The sequence below is a fragment of the Lissotriton vulgaris genome, chromosome 11 (assembly GCF_964263255.1).
Source record: "Lissotriton vulgaris chromosome 11, aLisVul1.2, whole genome shotgun sequence".
Taxonomy (NCBI): Eukaryota; Metazoa; Chordata; class Amphibia; order Caudata; family Salamandridae; genus Lissotriton; species Lissotriton vulgaris.
In genome coordinates this window covers 504,849,655-504,864,200 of record NC_141699.1, presented here as the reverse complement: position 1 = coordinate 504,864,200, position 14,546 = coordinate 504,849,655, and the positions used below count along the sequence as shown (strand labels likewise).

The 14,546-nt window shown below is 52.2% G+C and overlaps 73 non-coding genes across 73 annotated transcripts; all 73 read left to right on the top strand.

The window, feature by feature from the left end:
- Positions 1-53: 53 nt before the first annotated feature.
- Positions 54-172, top strand: LOC147682709 (5S ribosomal RNA). Its single transcript, XR_015301131.1, has one exon. It is a non-coding gene; the product is annotated as a 5S ribosomal RNA (ribosomal RNA).
- Positions 173-252: 80 nt separating this feature from the next.
- LOC147682708 (5S ribosomal RNA) lies at positions 253-371 on the top strand. The gene has a single exon (XR_015301130.1). It is a non-coding gene; the product is annotated as a 5S ribosomal RNA (ribosomal RNA).
- An 80-nt stretch (positions 372-451) lies between these two features.
- LOC147682707 (5S ribosomal RNA) lies at positions 452-570 on the top strand. Its single transcript, XR_015301128.1, has one exon. It is a non-coding gene; the product is annotated as a 5S ribosomal RNA (ribosomal RNA).
- An 80-nt stretch (positions 571-650) lies between these two features.
- On the top strand, positions 651-769 carry LOC147682706 (5S ribosomal RNA). Its single transcript, XR_015301127.1, has one exon. It is a non-coding gene; the product is annotated as a 5S ribosomal RNA (ribosomal RNA).
- An 80-nt stretch (positions 770-849) lies between these two features.
- Positions 850-968, top strand: LOC147682705 (5S ribosomal RNA). Its single transcript, XR_015301126.1, has one exon. It is a non-coding gene; the product is annotated as a 5S ribosomal RNA (ribosomal RNA).
- An 80-nt stretch (positions 969-1,048) lies between these two features.
- LOC147682704 (5S ribosomal RNA) lies at positions 1,049-1,167 on the top strand. Its single transcript, XR_015301125.1, has one exon. It is a non-coding gene; the product is annotated as a 5S ribosomal RNA (ribosomal RNA).
- Positions 1,168-1,247: 80 nt separating this feature from the next.
- Positions 1,248-1,366, top strand: LOC147682703 (5S ribosomal RNA). The gene has a single exon (XR_015301124.1). It is a non-coding gene; the product is annotated as a 5S ribosomal RNA (ribosomal RNA).
- Positions 1,367-1,446: 80 nt separating this feature from the next.
- Positions 1,447-1,565, top strand: LOC147682702 (5S ribosomal RNA). The gene has a single exon (XR_015301123.1). It is a non-coding gene; the product is annotated as a 5S ribosomal RNA (ribosomal RNA).
- An 80-nt stretch (positions 1,566-1,645) lies between these two features.
- Positions 1,646-1,764, top strand: LOC147682701 (5S ribosomal RNA). The gene has a single exon (XR_015301122.1). It is a non-coding gene; the product is annotated as a 5S ribosomal RNA (ribosomal RNA).
- An 80-nt stretch (positions 1,765-1,844) lies between these two features.
- Positions 1,845-1,963, top strand: LOC147682700 (5S ribosomal RNA). The gene has a single exon (XR_015301121.1). It is a non-coding gene; the product is annotated as a 5S ribosomal RNA (ribosomal RNA).
- An 80-nt stretch (positions 1,964-2,043) lies between these two features.
- LOC147682699 (5S ribosomal RNA) lies at positions 2,044-2,162 on the top strand. Its single transcript, XR_015301120.1, has one exon. It is a non-coding gene; the product is annotated as a 5S ribosomal RNA (ribosomal RNA).
- An 80-nt stretch (positions 2,163-2,242) lies between these two features.
- Positions 2,243-2,361, top strand: LOC147682698 (5S ribosomal RNA). Its single transcript, XR_015301119.1, has one exon. It is a non-coding gene; the product is annotated as a 5S ribosomal RNA (ribosomal RNA).
- Positions 2,362-2,441: 80 nt separating this feature from the next.
- LOC147682697 (5S ribosomal RNA) lies at positions 2,442-2,560 on the top strand. The gene has a single exon (XR_015301117.1). It is a non-coding gene; the product is annotated as a 5S ribosomal RNA (ribosomal RNA).
- An 80-nt stretch (positions 2,561-2,640) lies between these two features.
- Positions 2,641-2,759, top strand: LOC147682696 (5S ribosomal RNA). The gene has a single exon (XR_015301116.1). It is a non-coding gene; the product is annotated as a 5S ribosomal RNA (ribosomal RNA).
- An 80-nt stretch (positions 2,760-2,839) lies between these two features.
- LOC147682695 (5S ribosomal RNA) lies at positions 2,840-2,958 on the top strand. Its single transcript, XR_015301115.1, has one exon. It is a non-coding gene; the product is annotated as a 5S ribosomal RNA (ribosomal RNA).
- Positions 2,959-3,038: 80 nt separating this feature from the next.
- On the top strand, positions 3,039-3,157 carry LOC147682694 (5S ribosomal RNA). Its single transcript, XR_015301114.1, has one exon. It is a non-coding gene; the product is annotated as a 5S ribosomal RNA (ribosomal RNA).
- Positions 3,158-3,237: 80 nt separating this feature from the next.
- Positions 3,238-3,356, top strand: LOC147682693 (5S ribosomal RNA). Its single transcript, XR_015301113.1, has one exon. It is a non-coding gene; the product is annotated as a 5S ribosomal RNA (ribosomal RNA).
- An 80-nt stretch (positions 3,357-3,436) lies between these two features.
- LOC147682692 (5S ribosomal RNA) lies at positions 3,437-3,555 on the top strand. The gene has a single exon (XR_015301112.1). It is a non-coding gene; the product is annotated as a 5S ribosomal RNA (ribosomal RNA).
- An 80-nt stretch (positions 3,556-3,635) lies between these two features.
- LOC147682691 (5S ribosomal RNA) lies at positions 3,636-3,754 on the top strand. The gene has a single exon (XR_015301111.1). It is a non-coding gene; the product is annotated as a 5S ribosomal RNA (ribosomal RNA).
- Positions 3,755-3,834: 80 nt separating this feature from the next.
- LOC147682690 (5S ribosomal RNA) lies at positions 3,835-3,953 on the top strand. The gene has a single exon (XR_015301110.1). It is a non-coding gene; the product is annotated as a 5S ribosomal RNA (ribosomal RNA).
- An 80-nt stretch (positions 3,954-4,033) lies between these two features.
- On the top strand, positions 4,034-4,152 carry LOC147682689 (5S ribosomal RNA). The gene has a single exon (XR_015301109.1). It is a non-coding gene; the product is annotated as a 5S ribosomal RNA (ribosomal RNA).
- Positions 4,153-4,232: 80 nt separating this feature from the next.
- On the top strand, positions 4,233-4,351 carry LOC147682688 (5S ribosomal RNA). Its single transcript, XR_015301108.1, has one exon. It is a non-coding gene; the product is annotated as a 5S ribosomal RNA (ribosomal RNA).
- Positions 4,352-4,431: 80 nt separating this feature from the next.
- Positions 4,432-4,550, top strand: LOC147682687 (5S ribosomal RNA). The gene has a single exon (XR_015301106.1). It is a non-coding gene; the product is annotated as a 5S ribosomal RNA (ribosomal RNA).
- Positions 4,551-4,630: 80 nt separating this feature from the next.
- Positions 4,631-4,749, top strand: LOC147682686 (5S ribosomal RNA). The gene has a single exon (XR_015301105.1). It is a non-coding gene; the product is annotated as a 5S ribosomal RNA (ribosomal RNA).
- Positions 4,750-4,829: 80 nt separating this feature from the next.
- Positions 4,830-4,948, top strand: LOC147682685 (5S ribosomal RNA). Its single transcript, XR_015301104.1, has one exon. It is a non-coding gene; the product is annotated as a 5S ribosomal RNA (ribosomal RNA).
- An 80-nt stretch (positions 4,949-5,028) lies between these two features.
- On the top strand, positions 5,029-5,147 carry LOC147682684 (5S ribosomal RNA). The gene has a single exon (XR_015301103.1). It is a non-coding gene; the product is annotated as a 5S ribosomal RNA (ribosomal RNA).
- An 80-nt stretch (positions 5,148-5,227) lies between these two features.
- On the top strand, positions 5,228-5,346 carry LOC147682683 (5S ribosomal RNA). Its single transcript, XR_015301102.1, has one exon. It is a non-coding gene; the product is annotated as a 5S ribosomal RNA (ribosomal RNA).
- Positions 5,347-5,426: 80 nt separating this feature from the next.
- LOC147682682 (5S ribosomal RNA) lies at positions 5,427-5,545 on the top strand. The gene has a single exon (XR_015301101.1). It is a non-coding gene; the product is annotated as a 5S ribosomal RNA (ribosomal RNA).
- Positions 5,546-5,625: 80 nt separating this feature from the next.
- LOC147682681 (5S ribosomal RNA) lies at positions 5,626-5,744 on the top strand. Its single transcript, XR_015301100.1, has one exon. It is a non-coding gene; the product is annotated as a 5S ribosomal RNA (ribosomal RNA).
- Positions 5,745-5,824: 80 nt separating this feature from the next.
- LOC147682680 (5S ribosomal RNA) lies at positions 5,825-5,943 on the top strand. Its single transcript, XR_015301099.1, has one exon. It is a non-coding gene; the product is annotated as a 5S ribosomal RNA (ribosomal RNA).
- Positions 5,944-6,023: 80 nt separating this feature from the next.
- On the top strand, positions 6,024-6,142 carry LOC147682679 (5S ribosomal RNA). Its single transcript, XR_015301098.1, has one exon. It is a non-coding gene; the product is annotated as a 5S ribosomal RNA (ribosomal RNA).
- Positions 6,143-6,222: 80 nt separating this feature from the next.
- On the top strand, positions 6,223-6,341 carry LOC147682678 (5S ribosomal RNA). The gene has a single exon (XR_015301097.1). It is a non-coding gene; the product is annotated as a 5S ribosomal RNA (ribosomal RNA).
- Positions 6,342-6,421: 80 nt separating this feature from the next.
- On the top strand, positions 6,422-6,540 carry LOC147682677 (5S ribosomal RNA). The gene has a single exon (XR_015301095.1). It is a non-coding gene; the product is annotated as a 5S ribosomal RNA (ribosomal RNA).
- Positions 6,541-6,620: 80 nt separating this feature from the next.
- On the top strand, positions 6,621-6,739 carry LOC147682676 (5S ribosomal RNA). The gene has a single exon (XR_015301094.1). It is a non-coding gene; the product is annotated as a 5S ribosomal RNA (ribosomal RNA).
- Positions 6,740-6,819: 80 nt separating this feature from the next.
- Positions 6,820-6,938, top strand: LOC147682675 (5S ribosomal RNA). Its single transcript, XR_015301093.1, has one exon. It is a non-coding gene; the product is annotated as a 5S ribosomal RNA (ribosomal RNA).
- An 80-nt stretch (positions 6,939-7,018) lies between these two features.
- Positions 7,019-7,137, top strand: LOC147682674 (5S ribosomal RNA). Its single transcript, XR_015301092.1, has one exon. It is a non-coding gene; the product is annotated as a 5S ribosomal RNA (ribosomal RNA).
- An 80-nt stretch (positions 7,138-7,217) lies between these two features.
- Positions 7,218-7,336, top strand: LOC147682673 (5S ribosomal RNA). The gene has a single exon (XR_015301091.1). It is a non-coding gene; the product is annotated as a 5S ribosomal RNA (ribosomal RNA).
- Positions 7,337-7,416: 80 nt separating this feature from the next.
- Positions 7,417-7,535, top strand: LOC147682672 (5S ribosomal RNA). The gene has a single exon (XR_015302410.1). It is a non-coding gene; the product is annotated as a 5S ribosomal RNA (ribosomal RNA).
- Positions 7,536-7,615: 80 nt separating this feature from the next.
- Positions 7,616-7,734, top strand: LOC147682671 (5S ribosomal RNA). The gene has a single exon (XR_015302409.1). It is a non-coding gene; the product is annotated as a 5S ribosomal RNA (ribosomal RNA).
- An 80-nt stretch (positions 7,735-7,814) lies between these two features.
- LOC147682670 (5S ribosomal RNA) lies at positions 7,815-7,933 on the top strand. Its single transcript, XR_015302408.1, has one exon. It is a non-coding gene; the product is annotated as a 5S ribosomal RNA (ribosomal RNA).
- Positions 7,934-8,013: 80 nt separating this feature from the next.
- Positions 8,014-8,132, top strand: LOC147682669 (5S ribosomal RNA). The gene has a single exon (XR_015302407.1). It is a non-coding gene; the product is annotated as a 5S ribosomal RNA (ribosomal RNA).
- Positions 8,133-8,212: 80 nt separating this feature from the next.
- Positions 8,213-8,331, top strand: LOC147682668 (5S ribosomal RNA). The gene has a single exon (XR_015302406.1). It is a non-coding gene; the product is annotated as a 5S ribosomal RNA (ribosomal RNA).
- Positions 8,332-8,411: 80 nt separating this feature from the next.
- LOC147682667 (5S ribosomal RNA) lies at positions 8,412-8,530 on the top strand. Its single transcript, XR_015302405.1, has one exon. It is a non-coding gene; the product is annotated as a 5S ribosomal RNA (ribosomal RNA).
- Positions 8,531-8,610: 80 nt separating this feature from the next.
- LOC147682666 (5S ribosomal RNA) lies at positions 8,611-8,729 on the top strand. The gene has a single exon (XR_015302404.1). It is a non-coding gene; the product is annotated as a 5S ribosomal RNA (ribosomal RNA).
- An 80-nt stretch (positions 8,730-8,809) lies between these two features.
- LOC147682665 (5S ribosomal RNA) lies at positions 8,810-8,928 on the top strand. The gene has a single exon (XR_015302403.1). It is a non-coding gene; the product is annotated as a 5S ribosomal RNA (ribosomal RNA).
- Positions 8,929-9,008: 80 nt separating this feature from the next.
- LOC147682664 (5S ribosomal RNA) lies at positions 9,009-9,127 on the top strand. The gene has a single exon (XR_015302402.1). It is a non-coding gene; the product is annotated as a 5S ribosomal RNA (ribosomal RNA).
- Positions 9,128-9,207: 80 nt separating this feature from the next.
- LOC147682663 (5S ribosomal RNA) lies at positions 9,208-9,326 on the top strand. Its single transcript, XR_015302401.1, has one exon. It is a non-coding gene; the product is annotated as a 5S ribosomal RNA (ribosomal RNA).
- An 80-nt stretch (positions 9,327-9,406) lies between these two features.
- On the top strand, positions 9,407-9,525 carry LOC147682662 (5S ribosomal RNA). The gene has a single exon (XR_015302400.1). It is a non-coding gene; the product is annotated as a 5S ribosomal RNA (ribosomal RNA).
- Positions 9,526-9,605: 80 nt separating this feature from the next.
- On the top strand, positions 9,606-9,724 carry LOC147682661 (5S ribosomal RNA). The gene has a single exon (XR_015302399.1). It is a non-coding gene; the product is annotated as a 5S ribosomal RNA (ribosomal RNA).
- Positions 9,725-9,804: 80 nt separating this feature from the next.
- Positions 9,805-9,923, top strand: LOC147682660 (5S ribosomal RNA). Its single transcript, XR_015302398.1, has one exon. It is a non-coding gene; the product is annotated as a 5S ribosomal RNA (ribosomal RNA).
- An 80-nt stretch (positions 9,924-10,003) lies between these two features.
- Positions 10,004-10,122, top strand: LOC147682659 (5S ribosomal RNA). Its single transcript, XR_015302397.1, has one exon. It is a non-coding gene; the product is annotated as a 5S ribosomal RNA (ribosomal RNA).
- Positions 10,123-10,202: 80 nt separating this feature from the next.
- Positions 10,203-10,321, top strand: LOC147682658 (5S ribosomal RNA). The gene has a single exon (XR_015302396.1). It is a non-coding gene; the product is annotated as a 5S ribosomal RNA (ribosomal RNA).
- An 80-nt stretch (positions 10,322-10,401) lies between these two features.
- On the top strand, positions 10,402-10,516 carry LOC147682657 (5S ribosomal RNA). Its single transcript, XR_015301604.1, has one exon. It is a non-coding gene; the product is annotated as a 5S ribosomal RNA (ribosomal RNA).
- An 80-nt stretch (positions 10,517-10,596) lies between these two features.
- On the top strand, positions 10,597-10,715 carry LOC147682656 (5S ribosomal RNA). The gene has a single exon (XR_015302394.1). It is a non-coding gene; the product is annotated as a 5S ribosomal RNA (ribosomal RNA).
- Positions 10,716-10,794: 79 nt separating this feature from the next.
- LOC147682655 (5S ribosomal RNA) lies at positions 10,795-10,913 on the top strand. Its single transcript, XR_015301559.1, has one exon. It is a non-coding gene; the product is annotated as a 5S ribosomal RNA (ribosomal RNA).
- Positions 10,914-10,992: 79 nt separating this feature from the next.
- LOC147682654 (5S ribosomal RNA) lies at positions 10,993-11,111 on the top strand. Its single transcript, XR_015302393.1, has one exon. It is a non-coding gene; the product is annotated as a 5S ribosomal RNA (ribosomal RNA).
- An 80-nt stretch (positions 11,112-11,191) lies between these two features.
- LOC147682653 (5S ribosomal RNA) lies at positions 11,192-11,310 on the top strand. Its single transcript, XR_015302392.1, has one exon. It is a non-coding gene; the product is annotated as a 5S ribosomal RNA (ribosomal RNA).
- Positions 11,311-11,390: 80 nt separating this feature from the next.
- Positions 11,391-11,509, top strand: LOC147682652 (5S ribosomal RNA). Its single transcript, XR_015302391.1, has one exon. It is a non-coding gene; the product is annotated as a 5S ribosomal RNA (ribosomal RNA).
- An 80-nt stretch (positions 11,510-11,589) lies between these two features.
- Positions 11,590-11,708, top strand: LOC147682651 (5S ribosomal RNA). Its single transcript, XR_015302390.1, has one exon. It is a non-coding gene; the product is annotated as a 5S ribosomal RNA (ribosomal RNA).
- Positions 11,709-11,788: 80 nt separating this feature from the next.
- Positions 11,789-11,907, top strand: LOC147682650 (5S ribosomal RNA). The gene has a single exon (XR_015302389.1). It is a non-coding gene; the product is annotated as a 5S ribosomal RNA (ribosomal RNA).
- Positions 11,908-11,986: 79 nt separating this feature from the next.
- On the top strand, positions 11,987-12,105 carry LOC147682649 (5S ribosomal RNA). Its single transcript, XR_015301571.1, has one exon. It is a non-coding gene; the product is annotated as a 5S ribosomal RNA (ribosomal RNA).
- Positions 12,106-12,186: 81 nt separating this feature from the next.
- LOC147682648 (5S ribosomal RNA) lies at positions 12,187-12,305 on the top strand. Its single transcript, XR_015302388.1, has one exon. It is a non-coding gene; the product is annotated as a 5S ribosomal RNA (ribosomal RNA).
- Positions 12,306-12,381: 76 nt separating this feature from the next.
- LOC147682647 (5S ribosomal RNA) lies at positions 12,382-12,500 on the top strand. Its single transcript, XR_015302387.1, has one exon. It is a non-coding gene; the product is annotated as a 5S ribosomal RNA (ribosomal RNA).
- An 80-nt stretch (positions 12,501-12,580) lies between these two features.
- Positions 12,581-12,699, top strand: LOC147682646 (5S ribosomal RNA). Its single transcript, XR_015301519.1, has one exon. It is a non-coding gene; the product is annotated as a 5S ribosomal RNA (ribosomal RNA).
- A 75-nt stretch (positions 12,700-12,774) lies between these two features.
- LOC147682645 (5S ribosomal RNA) lies at positions 12,775-12,893 on the top strand. Its single transcript, XR_015302386.1, has one exon. It is a non-coding gene; the product is annotated as a 5S ribosomal RNA (ribosomal RNA).
- An 80-nt stretch (positions 12,894-12,973) lies between these two features.
- On the top strand, positions 12,974-13,092 carry LOC147682644 (5S ribosomal RNA). Its single transcript, XR_015301513.1, has one exon. It is a non-coding gene; the product is annotated as a 5S ribosomal RNA (ribosomal RNA).
- Positions 13,093-13,172: 80 nt separating this feature from the next.
- On the top strand, positions 13,173-13,291 carry LOC147682643 (5S ribosomal RNA). The gene has a single exon (XR_015302385.1). It is a non-coding gene; the product is annotated as a 5S ribosomal RNA (ribosomal RNA).
- An 80-nt stretch (positions 13,292-13,371) lies between these two features.
- LOC147682642 (5S ribosomal RNA) lies at positions 13,372-13,490 on the top strand. Its single transcript, XR_015302384.1, has one exon. It is a non-coding gene; the product is annotated as a 5S ribosomal RNA (ribosomal RNA).
- Positions 13,491-13,570: 80 nt separating this feature from the next.
- Positions 13,571-13,689, top strand: LOC147682641 (5S ribosomal RNA). The gene has a single exon (XR_015302383.1). It is a non-coding gene; the product is annotated as a 5S ribosomal RNA (ribosomal RNA).
- Positions 13,690-13,769: 80 nt separating this feature from the next.
- On the top strand, positions 13,770-13,888 carry LOC147682640 (5S ribosomal RNA). Its single transcript, XR_015301555.1, has one exon. It is a non-coding gene; the product is annotated as a 5S ribosomal RNA (ribosomal RNA).
- Positions 13,889-13,969: 81 nt separating this feature from the next.
- LOC147682639 (5S ribosomal RNA) lies at positions 13,970-14,088 on the top strand. The gene has a single exon (XR_015301593.1). It is a non-coding gene; the product is annotated as a 5S ribosomal RNA (ribosomal RNA).
- An 80-nt stretch (positions 14,089-14,168) lies between these two features.
- Positions 14,169-14,287, top strand: LOC147682638 (5S ribosomal RNA). Its single transcript, XR_015301554.1, has one exon. It is a non-coding gene; the product is annotated as a 5S ribosomal RNA (ribosomal RNA).
- An 80-nt stretch (positions 14,288-14,367) lies between these two features.
- Positions 14,368-14,486, top strand: LOC147682637 (5S ribosomal RNA). Its single transcript, XR_015301553.1, has one exon. It is a non-coding gene; the product is annotated as a 5S ribosomal RNA (ribosomal RNA).
- The last annotated feature ends 60 nt before the right edge of the window (positions 14,487-14,546 follow it).

Below are 14,546 nucleotides of genomic sequence, written 5' to 3'. Positions count from 1 at the left end.
TGTACTGAAGCTGAGCGAAGAAAGCTAAGAGGCCCAAAACCAGTGCTCCTAGAGCCTACGGCCATACCACCCTGAAAGCACCTGATCTCGTCCGATCTCAGAAGTTAAGCAGGGTCGGGCCTGGTTAGTACCTGGATGGGAGACCGCCTGGGAATACCAGGTGCTGTAGGCTTTTTTTTTTCAGAGTGGTTTGCTTGCTTGTACTGAAGCTGAGCGAAGAAAGCTAAGAGGCCCAAAACCAGTGCTCCTAGAGCCTACGGCCATACCACCCTGAAAGCACCTGATCTCGTCCGATCTCAGAAGTTAAGCAGGGTCGGGCCTGGTTAGTACCTGGATGGGAGACCGCCTGGGAATACCAGGTGCTGTAGGCTTTTTTTTTTCAGAGTGGTTTGCTTGCTTGTACTGAAGCTGAGCGAAGAAAGCTAAGAGGCCCAAAACCAGTGCTCCTAGAGCCTACGGCCATACCACCCTGAAAGCACCTGATCTCGTCCGATCTCAGAAGTTAAGCAGGGTCGGGCCTGGTTAGTACCTGGATGGGAGACCGCCTGGGAATACCAGGTGCTGTAGGCTTTTTTTTTTCAGAGTGGTTTGCTTGCTTGTACTGAAGCTGAGCGAAGAAAGCTAAGAGGCCCAAAACCAGTGCTCCTAGAGCCTACGGCCATACCACCCTGAAAGCACCTGATCTCGTCCGATCTCAGAAGTTAAGCAGGGTCGGGCCTGGTTAGTACCTGGATGGGAGACCGCCTGGGAATACCAGGTGCTGTAGGCTTTTTTTTTTCAGAGTGGTTTGCTTGCTTGTACTGAAGCTGAGCGAAGAAAGCTAAGAGGCCCAAAACCAGTGCTCCTAGAGCCTACGGCCATACCACCCTGAAAGCACCTGATCTCGTCCGATCTCAGAAGTTAAGCAGGGTCGGGCCTGGTTAGTACCTGGATGGGAGACCGCCTGGGAATACCAGGTGCTGTAGGCTTTTTTTTTTCAGAGTGGTTTGCTTGCTTGTACTGAAGCTGAGCGAAGAAAGCTAAGAGGCCCAAAACCAGTGCTCCTAGAGCCTACGGCCATACCACCCTGAAAGCACCTGATCTCGTCCGATCTCAGAAGTTAAGCAGGGTCGGGCCTGGTTAGTACCTGGATGGGAGACCGCCTGGGAATACCAGGTGCTGTAGGCTTTTTTTTTTCAGAGTGGTTTGCTTGCTTGTACTGAAGCTGAGCGAAGAAAGCTAAGAGGCCCAAAACCAGTGCTCCTAGAGCCTACGGCCATACCACCCTGAAAGCACCTGATCTCGTCCGATCTCAGAAGTTAAGCAGGGTCGGGCCTGGTTAGTACCTGGATGGGAGACCGCCTGGGAATACCAGGTGCTGTAGGCTTTTTTTTTTCAGAGTGGTTTGCTTGCTTGTACTGAAGCTGAGCGAAGAAAGCTAAGAGGCCCAAAACCAGTGCTCCTAGAGCCTACGGCCATACCACCCTGAAAGCACCTGATCTCGTCCGATCTCAGAAGTTAAGCAGGGTCGGGCCTGGTTAGTACCTGGATGGGAGACCGCCTGGGAATACCAGGTGCTGTAGGCTTTTTTTTTTCAGAGTGGTTTGCTTGCTTGTACTGAAGCTGAGCGAAGAAAGCTAAGAGGCCCAAAACCAGTGCTCCTAGAGCCTACGGCCATACCACCCTGAAAGCACCTGATCTCGTCCGATCTCAGAAGTTAAGCAGGGTCGGGCCTGGTTAGTACCTGGATGGGAGACCGCCTGGGAATACCAGGTGCTGTAGGCTTTTTTTTTTCAGAGTGGTTTGCTTGCTTGTACTGAAGCTGAGCGAAGAAAGCTAAGAGGCCCAAAACCAGTGCTCCTAGAGCCTACGGCCATACCACCCTGAAAGCACCTGATCTCGTCCGATCTCAGAAGTTAAGCAGGGTCGGGCCTGGTTAGTACCTGGATGGGAGACCGCCTGGGAATACCAGGTGCTGTAGGCTTTTTTTTTTCAGAGTGGTTTGCTTGCTTGTACTGAAGCTGAGCGAAGAAAGCTAAGAGGCCCAAAACCAGTGCTCCTAGAGCCTACGGCCATACCACCCTGAAAGCACCTGATCTCGTCCGATCTCAGAAGTTAAGCAGGGTCGGGCCTGGTTAGTACCTGGATGGGAGACCGCCTGGGAATACCAGGTGCTGTAGGCTTTTTTTTTTCAGAGTGGTTTGCTTGCTTGTACTGAAGCTGAGCGAAGAAAGCTAAGAGGCCCAAAACCAGTGCTCCTAGAGCCTACGGCCATACCACCCTGAAAGCACCTGATCTCGTCCGATCTCAGAAGTTAAGCAGGGTCGGGCCTGGTTAGTACCTGGATGGGAGACCGCCTGGGAATACCAGGTGCTGTAGGCTTTTTTTTTTCAGAGTGGTTTGCTTGCTTGTACTGAAGCTGAGCGAAGAAAGCTAAGAGGCCCAAAACCAGTGCTCCTAGAGCCTACGGCCATACCACCCTGAAAGCACCTGATCTCGTCCGATCTCAGAAGTTAAGCAGGGTCGGGCCTGGTTAGTACCTGGATGGGAGACCGCCTGGGAATACCAGGTGCTGTAGGCTTTTTTTTTTCAGAGTGGTTTGCTTGCTTGTACTGAAGCTGAGCGAAGAAAGCTAAGAGGCCCAAAACCAGTGCTCCTAGAGCCTACGGCCATACCACCCTGAAAGCACCTGATCTCGTCCGATCTCAGAAGTTAAGCAGGGTCGGGCCTGGTTAGTACCTGGATGGGAGACCGCCTGGGAATACCAGGTGCTGTAGGCTTTTTTTTTTCAGAGTGGTTTGCTTGCTTGTACTGAAGCTGAGCGAAGAAAGCTAAGAGGCCCAAAACCAGTGCTCCTAGAGCCTACGGCCATACCACCCTGAAAGCACCTGATCTCGTCCGATCTCAGAAGTTAAGCAGGGTCGGGCCTGGTTAGTACCTGGATGGGAGACCGCCTGGGAATACCAGGTGCTGTAGGCTTTTTTTTTTCAGAGTGGTTTGCTTGCTTGTACTGAAGCTGAGCGAAGAAAGCTAAGAGGCCCAAAACCAGTGCTCCTAGAGCCTACGGCCATACCACCCTGAAAGCACCTGATCTCGTCCGATCTCAGAAGTTAAGCAGGGTCGGGCCTGGTTAGTACCTGGATGGGAGACCGCCTGGGAATACCAGGTGCTGTAGGCTTTTTTTTTTCAGAGTGGTTTGCTTGCTTGTACTGAAGCTGAGCGAAGAAAGCTAAGAGGCCCAAAACCAGTGCTCCTAGAGCCTACGGCCATACCACCCTGAAAGCACCTGATCTCGTCCGATCTCAGAAGTTAAGCAGGGTCGGGCCTGGTTAGTACCTGGATGGGAGACCGCCTGGGAATACCAGGTGCTGTAGGCTTTTTTTTTTCAGAGTGGTTTGCTTGCTTGTACTGAAGCTGAGCGAAGAAAGCTAAGAGGCCCAAAACCAGTGCTCCTAGAGCCTACGGCCATACCACCCTGAAAGCACCTGATCTCGTCCGATCTCAGAAGTTAAGCAGGGTCGGGCCTGGTTAGTACCTGGATGGGAGACCGCCTGGGAATACCAGGTGCTGTAGGCTTTTTTTTTTCAGAGTGGTTTGCTTGCTTGTACTGAAGCTGAGCGAAGAAAGCTAAGAGGCCCAAAACCAGTGCTCCTAGAGCCTACGGCCATACCACCCTGAAAGCACCTGATCTCGTCCGATCTCAGAAGTTAAGCAGGGTCGGGCCTGGTTAGTACCTGGATGGGAGACCGCCTGGGAATACCAGGTGCTGTAGGCTTTTTTTTTTCAGAGTGGTTTGCTTGCTTGTACTGAAGCTGAGCGAAGAAAGCTAAGAGGCCCAAAACCAGTGCTCCTAGAGCCTACGGCCATACCACCCTGAAAGCACCTGATCTCGTCCGATCTCAGAAGTTAAGCAGGGTCGGGCCTGGTTAGTACCTGGATGGGAGACCGCCTGGGAATACCAGGTGCTGTAGGCTTTTTTTTTTCAGAGTGGTTTGCTTGCTTGTACTGAAGCTGAGCGAAGAAAGCTAAGAGGCCCAAAACCAGTGCTCCTAGAGCCTACGGCCATACCACCCTGAAAGCACCTGATCTCGTCCGATCTCAGAAGTTAAGCAGGGTCGGGCCTGGTTAGTACCTGGATGGGAGACCGCCTGGGAATACCAGGTGCTGTAGGCTTTTTTTTTTCAGAGTGGTTTGCTTGCTTGTACTGAAGCTGAGCGAAGAAAGCTAAGAGGCCCAAAACCAGTGCTCCTAGAGCCTACGGCCATACCACCCTGAAAGCACCTGATCTCGTCCGATCTCAGAAGTTAAGCAGGGTCGGGCCTGGTTAGTACCTGGATGGGAGACCGCCTGGGAATACCAGGTGCTGTAGGCTTTTTTTTTTCAGAGTGGTTTGCTTGCTTGTACTGAAGCTGAGCGAAGAAAGCTAAGAGGCCCAAAACCAGTGCTCCTAGAGCCTACGGCCATACCACCCTGAAAGCACCTGATCTCGTCCGATCTCAGAAGTTAAGCAGGGTCGGGCCTGGTTAGTACCTGGATGGGAGACCGCCTGGGAATACCAGGTGCTGTAGGCTTTTTTTTTTCAGAGTGGTTTGCTTGCTTGTACTGAAGCTGAGCGAAGAAAGCTAAGAGGCCCAAAACCAGTGCTCCTAGAGCCTACGGCCATACCACCCTGAAAGCACCTGATCTCGTCCGATCTCAGAAGTTAAGCAGGGTCGGGCCTGGTTAGTACCTGGATGGGAGACCGCCTGGGAATACCAGGTGCTGTAGGCTTTTTTTTTTCAGAGTGGTTTGCTTGCTTGTACTGAAGCTGAGCGAAGAAAGCTAAGAGGCCCAAAACCAGTGCTCCTAGAGCCTACGGCCATACCACCCTGAAAGCACCTGATCTCGTCCGATCTCAGAAGTTAAGCAGGGTCGGGCCTGGTTAGTACCTGGATGGGAGACCGCCTGGGAATACCAGGTGCTGTAGGCTTTTTTTTTTCAGAGTGGTTTGCTTGCTTGTACTGAAGCTGAGCGAAGAAAGCTAAGAGGCCCAAAACCAGTGCTCCTAGAGCCTACGGCCATACCACCCTGAAAGCACCTGATCTCGTCCGATCTCAGAAGTTAAGCAGGGTCGGGCCTGGTTAGTACCTGGATGGGAGACCGCCTGGGAATACCAGGTGCTGTAGGCTTTTTTTTTTCAGAGTGGTTTGCTTGCTTGTACTGAAGCTGAGCGAAGAAAGCTAAGAGGCCCAAAACCAGTGCTCCTAGAGCCTACGGCCATACCACCCTGAAAGCACCTGATCTCGTCCGATCTCAGAAGTTAAGCAGGGTCGGGCCTGGTTAGTACCTGGATGGGAGACCGCCTGGGAATACCAGGTGCTGTAGGCTTTTTTTTTTCAGAGTGGTTTGCTTGCTTGTACTGAAGCTGAGCGAAGAAAGCTAAGAGGCCCAAAACCAGTGCTCCTAGAGCCTACGGCCATACCACCCTGAAAGCACCTGATCTCGTCCGATCTCAGAAGTTAAGCAGGGTCGGGCCTGGTTAGTACCTGGATGGGAGACCGCCTGGGAATACCAGGTGCTGTAGGCTTTTTTTTTTCAGAGTGGTTTGCTTGCTTGTACTGAAGCTGAGCGAAGAAAGCTAAGAGGCCCAAAACCAGTGCTCCTAGAGCCTACGGCCATACCACCCTGAAAGCACCTGATCTCGTCCGATCTCAGAAGTTAAGCAGGGTCGGGCCTGGTTAGTACCTGGATGGGAGACCGCCTGGGAATACCAGGTGCTGTAGGCTTTTTTTTTTCAGAGTGGTTTGCTTGCTTGTACTGAAGCTGAGCGAAGAAAGCTAAGAGGCCCAAAACCAGTGCTCCTAGAGCCTACGGCCATACCACCCTGAAAGCACCTGATCTCGTCCGATCTCAGAAGTTAAGCAGGGTCGGGCCTGGTTAGTACCTGGATGGGAGACCGCCTGGGAATACCAGGTGCTGTAGGCTTTTTTTTTTCAGAGTGGTTTGCTTGCTTGTACTGAAGCTGAGCGAAGAAAGCTAAGAGGCCCAAAACCAGTGCTCCTAGAGCCTACGGCCATACCACCCTGAAAGCACCTGATCTCGTCCGATCTCAGAAGTTAAGCAGGGTCGGGCCTGGTTAGTACCTGGATGGGAGACCGCCTGGGAATACCAGGTGCTGTAGGCTTTTTTTTTTCAGAGTGGTTTGCTTGCTTGTACTGAAGCTGAGCGAAGAAAGCTAAGAGGCCCAAAACCAGTGCTCCTAGAGCCTACGGCCATACCACCCTGAAAGCACCTGATCTCGTCCGATCTCAGAAGTTAAGCAGGGTCGGGCCTGGTTAGTACCTGGATGGGAGACCGCCTGGGAATACCAGGTGCTGTAGGCTTTTTTTTTTCAGAGTGGTTTGCTTGCTTGTACTGAAGCTGAGCGAAGAAAGCTAAGAGGCCCAAAACCAGTGCTCCTAGAGCCTACGGCCATACCACCCTGAAAGCACCTGATCTCGTCCGATCTCAGAAGTTAAGCAGGGTCGGGCCTGGTTAGTACCTGGATGGGAGACCGCCTGGGAATACCAGGTGCTGTAGGCTTTTTTTTTTCAGAGTGGTTTGCTTGCTTGTACTGAAGCTGAGCGAAGAAAGCTAAGAGGCCCAAAACCAGTGCTCCTAGAGCCTACGGCCATACCACCCTGAAAGCACCTGATCTCGTCCGATCTCAGAAGTTAAGCAGGGTCGGGCCTGGTTAGTACCTGGATGGGAGACCGCCTGGGAATACCAGGTGCTGTAGGCTTTTTTTTTTCAGAGTGGTTTGCTTGCTTGTACTGAAGCTGAGCGAAGAAAGCTAAGAGGCCCAAAACCAGTGCTCCTAGAGCCTACGGCCATACCACCCTGAAAGCACCTGATCTCGTCCGATCTCAGAAGTTAAGCAGGGTCGGGCCTGGTTAGTACCTGGATGGGAGACCGCCTGGGAATACCAGGTGCTGTAGGCTTTTTTTTTTCAGAGTGGTTTGCTTGCTTGTACTGAAGCTGAGCGAAGAAAGCTAAGAGGCCCAAAACCAGTGCTCCTAGAGCCTACGGCCATACCACCCTGAAAGCACCTGATCTCGTCCGATCTCAGAAGTTAAGCAGGGTCGGGCCTGGTTAGTACCTGGATGGGAGACCGCCTGGGAATACCAGGTGCTGTAGGCTTTTTTTTTTCAGAGTGGTTTGCTTGCTTGTACTGAAGCTGAGCGAAGAAAGCTAAGAGGCCCAAAACCAGTGCTCCTAGAGCCTACGGCCATACCACCCTGAAAGCACCTGATCTCGTCCGATCTCAGAAGTTAAGCAGGGTCGGGCCTGGTTAGTACCTGGATGGGAGACCGCCTGGGAATACCAGGTGCTGTAGGCTTTTTTTTTTCAGAGTGGTTTGCTTGCTTGTACTGAAGCTGAGCGAAGAAAGCTAAGAGGCCCAAAACCAGTGCTCCTAGAGCCTACGGCCATACCACCCTGAAAGCACCTGATCTCGTCCGATCTCAGAAGTTAAGCAGGGTCGGGCCTGGTTAGTACCTGGATGGGAGACCGCCTGGGAATACCAGGTGCTGTAGGCTTTTTTTTTTCAGAGTGGTTTGCTTGCTTGTACTGAAGCTGAGCGAAGAAAGCTAAGAGGCCCAAAACCAGTGCTCCTAGAGCCTACGGCCATACCACCCTGAAAGCACCTGATCTCGTCCGATCTCAGAAGTTAAGCAGGGTCGGGCCTGGTTAGTACCTGGATGGGAGACCGCCTGGGAATACCAGGTGCTGTAGGCTTTTTTTTTTCAGAGTGGTTTGCTTGCTTGTACTGAAGCTGAGCGAAGAAAGCTAAGAGGCCCAAAACCAGTGCTCCTAGAGCCTACGGCCATACCACCCTGAAAGCACCTGATCTCGTCCGATCTCAGAAGTTAAGCAGGGTCGGGCCTGGTTAGTACCTGGATGGGAGACCGCCTGGGAATACCAGGTGCTGTAGGCTTTTTTTTTTCAGAGTGGTTTGCTTGCTTGTACTGAAGCTGAGCGAAGAAAGCTAAGAGGCCCAAAACCAGTGCTCCTAGAGCCTACGGCCATACCACCCTGAAAGCACCTGATCTCGTCCGATCTCAGAAGTTAAGCAGGGTCGGGCCTGGTTAGTACCTGGATGGGAGACCGCCTGGGAATACCAGGTGCTGTAGGCTTTTTTTTTTCAGAGTGGTTTGCTTGCTTGTACTGAAGCTGAGCGAAGAAAGCTAAGAGGCCCAAAACCAGTGCTCCTAGAGCCTACGGCCATACCACCCTGAAAGCACCTGATCTCGTCCGATCTCAGAAGTTAAGCAGGGTCGGGCCTGGTTAGTACCTGGATGGGAGACCGCCTGGGAATACCAGGTGCTGTAGGCTTTTTTTTTTCAGAGTGGTTTGCTTGCTTGTACTGAAGCTGAGCGAAGAAAGCTAAGAGGCCCAAAACCAGTGCTCCTAGAGCCTACGGCCATACCACCCTGAAAGCACCTGATCTCGTCCGATCTCAGAAGTTAAGCAGGGTCGGGCCTGGTTAGTACCTGGATGGGAGACCGCCTGGGAATACCAGGTGCTGTAGGCTTTTTTTTTTCAGAGTGGTTTGCTTGCTTGTACTGAAGCTGAGCGAAGAAAGCTAAGAGGCCCAAAACCAGTGCTCCTAGAGCCTACGGCCATACCACCCTGAAAGCACCTGATCTCGTCCGATCTCAGAAGTTAAGCAGGGTCGGGCCTGGTTAGTACCTGGATGGGAGACCGCCTGGGAATACCAGGTGCTGTAGGCTTTTTTTTTTCAGAGTGGTTTGCTTGCTTGTACTGAAGCTGAGCGAAGAAAGCTAAGAGGCCCAAAACCAGTGCTCCTAGAGCCTACGGCCATACCACCCTGAAAGCACCTGATCTCGTCCGATCTCAGAAGTTAAGCAGGGTCGGGCCTGGTTAGTACCTGGATGGGAGACCGCCTGGGAATACCAGGTGCTGTAGGCTTTTTTTTTTCAGAGTGGTTTGCTTGCTTGTACTGAAGCTGAGCGAAGAAAGCTAAGAGGCCCAAAACCAGTGCTCCTAGAGCCTACGGCCATACCACCCTGAAAGCACCTGATCTCGTCCGATCTCAGAAGTTAAGCAGGGTCGGGCCTGGTTAGTACCTGGATGGGAGACCGCCTGGGAATACCAGGTGCTGTAGGCTTTTTTTTTTCAGAGTGGTTTGCTTGCTTGTACTGAAGCTGAGCGAAGAAAGCTAAGAGGCCCAAAACCAGTGCTCCTAGAGCCTACGGCCATACCACCCTGAAAGCACCTGATCTCGTCCGATCTCAGAAGTTAAGCAGGGTCGGGCCTGGTTAGTACCTGGATGGGAGACCGCCTGGGAATACCAGGTGCTGTAGGCTTTTTTTTTTCAGAGTGGTTTGCTTGCTTGTACTGAAGCTGAGCGAAGAAAGCTAAGAGGCCCAAAACCAGTGCTCCTAGAGCCTACGGCCATACCACCCTGAAAGCACCTGATCTCGTCCGATCTCAGAAGTTAAGCAGGGTCGGGCCTGGTTAGTACCTGGATGGGAGACCGCCTGGGAATACCAGGTGCTGTAGGCTTTTTTTTTTCAGAGTGGTTTGCTTGCTTGTACTGAAGCTGAGCGAAGAAAGCTAAGAGGCCCAAAACCAGTGCTCCTAGAGCCTACGGCCATACCACCCTGAAAGCACCTGATCTCGTCCGATCTCAGAAGTTAAGCAGGGTCGGGCCTGGTTAGTACCTGGATGGGAGACCGCCTGGGAATACCAGGTGCTGTAGGCTTTTTTTTTTCAGAGTGGTTTGCTTGCTTGTACTGAAGCTGAGCGAAGAAAGCTAAGAGGCCCAAAACCAGTGCTCCTAGAGCCTACGGCCATACCACCCTGAAAGCACCTGATCTCGTCCGATCTCAGAAGTTAAGCAGGGTCGGGCCTGGTTAGTACCTGGATGGGAGACCGCCTGGGAATACCAGGTGCTGTAGGCTTTTTTTTTTCAGAGTGGTTTGCTTGCTTGTACTGAAGCTGAGCGAAGAAAGCTAAGAGGCCCAAAACCAGTGCTCCTAGAGCCTACGGCCATACCACCCTGAAAGCACCTGATCTCGTCCGATCTCAGAAGTTAAGCAGGGTCGGGCCTGGTTAGTACCTGGATGGGAGACCGCCTGGGAATACCAGGTGCTGTAGGCTTTTTTTTTTCAGAGTGGTTTGCTTGCTTGTACTGAAGCTGAGCGAAGAAAGCTAAGAGGCCCAAAACCAGTGCTCCTAGAGCCTACGGCCATACCACCCTGAAAGCACCTGATCTCGTCCGATCTCAGAAGTTAAGCAGGGTCGGGCCTGGTTAGTACCTGGATGGGAGACCGCCTGGGAATACCAGGTGCTGTAGGCTTTTTTTTTTCAGAGTGGTTTGCTTGCTTGTACTGAAGCTGAGCGAAGAAAGCTAAGAGGCCCAAAACCAGTGCTCCTAGAGCCTACGGCCATACCACCCTGAAAGCACCTGATCTCGTCCGATCTCAGAAAGCAGGGTCGGGCCTGGTTAGTACCTGGATGGGAGACCGCCTGGGAATACCAGGTGCTGTAGGCTTTTTTTTTTCAGAGTGGTTTGCTTGCTTGTACTGAAGCTGAGCGAAGAAAGCTAAGAGGCCCAAAGCCAGTGCTCCTAGAGCCTACGGCCATACCACCCTGAAAGCACCTGATCTCGTCCGATCTCAGAAGTTAAGCAGGGTCGGGCCTGGTTAGTACCTGGATGGGAGACCGCCTGGGAATACCAGGTGCTGTAGGCTTTTTTTTTCAGAGTGGTTTGCTTGCTTGTACTGAAGCTGAGCGAAGAAAGCTAAGAGGCCCAAAACCAGTGCTCCTAGAGCCTACTGCCATACCACCCTGAAAGCACCTGATCTCGTCCGATCTCAGAAGTTAAGCAGGGTCGGGCCTGGTTAGTACCTGGATGGGAGACCGCCTGGGAATACCAGGTGCTGTAGGCTTTTTTTTTCAGAGTGGTTTGCTTGCTTGTACTGAAGCTGAGCGAAGAAAGCTAAGAGGCCCAAAACCAGTGCTCCTAGAGCCTACGGCCATACCACCCTGAAAGCACCTGATCTCGTCCGATCTCAGAAGTTAAGCAGGGTCGGGCCTGGTTAGTACCTGGATGGGAGACCGCCTGGGAATACCAGGTGCTGTAGGCTTTTTTTTTTCAGAGTGGTTTGCTTGCTTGTACTGAAGCTGAGCGAAGAAAGCTAAGAGGCCCAAAACCAGTGCTCCTAGAGCCTACGGCCATACCACCCTGAAAGCACCTGATCTCGTCCGATCTCAGAAGTTAAGCAGGGTCGGGCCTGGTTAGTACCTGGATGGGAGACCGCCTGGGAATACCAGGTGCTGTAGGCTTTTTTTTTTCAGAGTGGTTTGCTTGCTTGTACTGAAGCTGAGCGAAGAAAGCTAAGAGGCCCAAAACCAGTGCTCCTAGAGCCTACGGCCATACCACCCTGAAAGCACCTGATCTCGTCCGATCTCAGAAGTTAAGCAGGGTCGGGCCTGGTTAGTACCTGGATGGGAGACCGCCTGGGAATACCAGGTGCTGTAGGCTTTTTTTTTTCAGAGTGGTTTGCTTGCTTGTACTGAAGCTGAGCGAAGAAAGCTAAGAGGCCCAAAACCAGTGCTCCTAGAGCCTACGGCCATACCACCCTGAAAGCACCTGATCTCGTCCGATCTCAGAAGTTAAGCAGGGTCGGGCCTGGTTAGTACCTGGATGGGAGACCGCCTGGGAATACCAGGTGCTGTAGGCTTTTTTTTTTCAGAGTGGTTTGCTTGCTTGTACTGAAGCTGAGCGAAGAAAGCTAAGAGGCCCAAAACCAGTGCTCCTAGAGCCTACGGCCATACCACCCTGAAAGCACCTGATCTCGTCCGATCTCAGAAGTTAAGCAGGGTCGGGCCTGGTTAGTACCTGGATGGGAGACCGCCTGGGAATACCAGGTGCTGTAGGCTTTTTTTTTCAGAGTGGTTTGCTTGCTTGTACTGAAGCTGAGCGAAGAAAGCTAAGAGGCCCAAAACCAGTGCTCCTAGAGCCTACGGCCATACCACCCTGAAAGCACCTGATCTCGTCCGATCTCAGAAGTTAAGCAGGGTCGGGCCTGGTTAATACCTGGATGGGAGACCGCCTGGGAATACCAGGTGCTGTAGGCTTTTTTTTTTTCAGAGTGGTTTGCTTGCTTGTACTGAAGCTGAGCGAAGAAAGCTAAGAGGCCCAAAACCAGTGCTCCTAGAGCCTACGGCCATACCACCCTGAAAGCACCTGATCTCGTCCGATCTCAGAAGTTAAGCAGGGTCGGGCCTGGTTAGTACCTGGATGGGAGACCGCCTGGGAATACCAGGTGCTGTAGGCTTTTTTTTTTCAGAGTGGTTTGCTTGCACTGAAGCTGAGCGAAGAAAGCTAAGAGGCCCAAAACCAGTGCTCCTAGAGCCTACGGCCATACCACCCTGAAAGCACCTGATCTCGTCCGATCTCAGAAGTTAAGCAGGGTCGGGCCTGGTTAGTACCTGGATGGGAGACCGCCTGGGAATACCAGGTGCTGTAGGCTTTTTTTTTTCAGAGTGGTTTGCTTGCTTGTACTGAAGCTGAGCGAAGAAAGCTAAGAGGCCCAAAACCAGTGCTCCTAGAGCCTACGGCCATACCACCCTGAAAGCACCTGATCTCGTCTGATCTCAGAAGTTAAGCAGGGTCGGGCCTGGTTAGTACCTGGATGGGAGACCGCCTGGGAATACCAGGTGCTGTAGGCTTTTTTTTTCAGAGTGGTTTGCTTGCACTGAAGCTGAGCGAAGAAAGCTAAGAGGCCCAAAACCAGTGCTCCTAGAGCCTACGGCCATACCACCCTGAAAGCACCTGATCTCGTCCGATCTCAGAAGTTAAGCAGGGTCGGGCCTGGTTAGTACCTGGATGGGAGACCGCCTGGGAATACCAGGTGCTGTAGGCTTTTTTTTTTCAGAGTGGTTTGCTTGCTTGTACTGAAGCTGAGCGAAGAAAGCTAAGAGGCCCAAAACCAGTACTCCTAGAGCCTATGGCCATACCACCCTGAAAGCACCTGATCTCGTCCGATCTCAGAAGTTAAGCAGGGTCGGGCCTGGTTAGTACCTGGATGGGAGACCGCCTGGGAATACCAGGTGCTGTAGGCTTTTTTTTTTCAGAGTGGTTTGCTTGCTTGTACTGAAGCTGAGCGAAGAAAGCTAAGAGGCCCAAAACCAGTGCTCCTAGAGCCTACGGCCATACCACCCTGAAAGCACCTGATCTCGTCCGATCTCAGAAGTTAAGCAGGGTCGGGCCTGGTTAGTACCTGGATGGGAGACCGCCTGGGAATACCAGGTGCTGTAGGCTTTTTTTTTTCAGAGTGGTTTGCTTGCTTGTACTGAAGCTGAGCGAAGAAAGCTAAGAGGCCCAAAACCAGTGCTCCTAGAGCCTACGGCCATACCACCCTGAAAGCACCTGATCTCGTCCGATCTCAGAAGTTAAGCAGGGTCGGGCCTGGTTAGTACCTGGATGGGAGACCGCCTGGGAATACCAGGTGCTGTAGGCTTTTTTTTTTCAGAGTGGTTTGCTTGCTTGTACTGAAGCTGAGCGAAGAAAGCTAAGAGGCCCAAAACCAGTGCTCTTAGAGCCTACGGCCATACCACCCTGAAAGCACCTGATCTCGTCCGATCTCAGAAGTTAAGCAGGGTCGGGCCTGGTTAGTACCTGGATGGGAGACCGCCTGGGAATACCAGGTGCTGTAGGCTTTTTTTTTTCAGAGTGGTTTGCTTGCTTGTACTGAAGCTGAGCGAAGAAAGCTAAGAGGCCCAAAACCAGTGCTCCTAGAGCCTACGGCCATACCACCCTGAAAGCACCTGATCTCGTCCGATCTCAGAAGTTAAGCAGGGTCGGGCCTGGTTAGTACCTGGATGGCAGACCGCCTGGGAATACCAGGTGCTGTAGGCTTTTTTTTTTTCAGAGTGGTTTGCTTGCTTGTACTGAAGCTGAGCGAAGAAAGCTAAGAGGCCCAAAACCAGTGCTCCTAGAGCCTACGGCCATACCACCCTGAAAGCACCTGATCTCGTCCGATCTCAGAAGTTAAGCAGGGTCGGGCCTGGTTAGTGCCTGGATGGCAGACCGCCTGGGAATACCAGGTGCTGTAGGCTTTTTTTTTTCAGAGTGGTTTGCTTGCTTGTACTGAAGCTGAGCGAAGAAAGCTAAGAGGCCCAAAACCAGTGCTCCTAGAGCCTACGGCCATACCACCCTGAAAGCACCTGATCTCGTCCGATCTCAGAAGTTAAGCAGGGTCGGGCCTGGTTAGTACCTGGATGGCAGACCGCCTGGGAATACCAGGTGCTGTAGGCTTTTTTTTTTCAGAGTGGTTTGCTTGCTTGTACTGAAGCTGAGCGAAGAAAGCTAAGAGGCCCAAAACCAGTGCTCCTAGAGCCTACGGCCATACCACCCTGAAAGCACCTGATCTCGTCCGATCTCAGAAGTTAAGCAGGGTCGGGCCTGGTTAGTACCTGGATGGCAGACCGCCTGGGAATACCAGGTGCTGTAGGCTTTTTTTTTTTCAGAGTGGTTTGCTTGCTTGTACTGAAGCTGAGCGAAGAAAGCTAAGAGG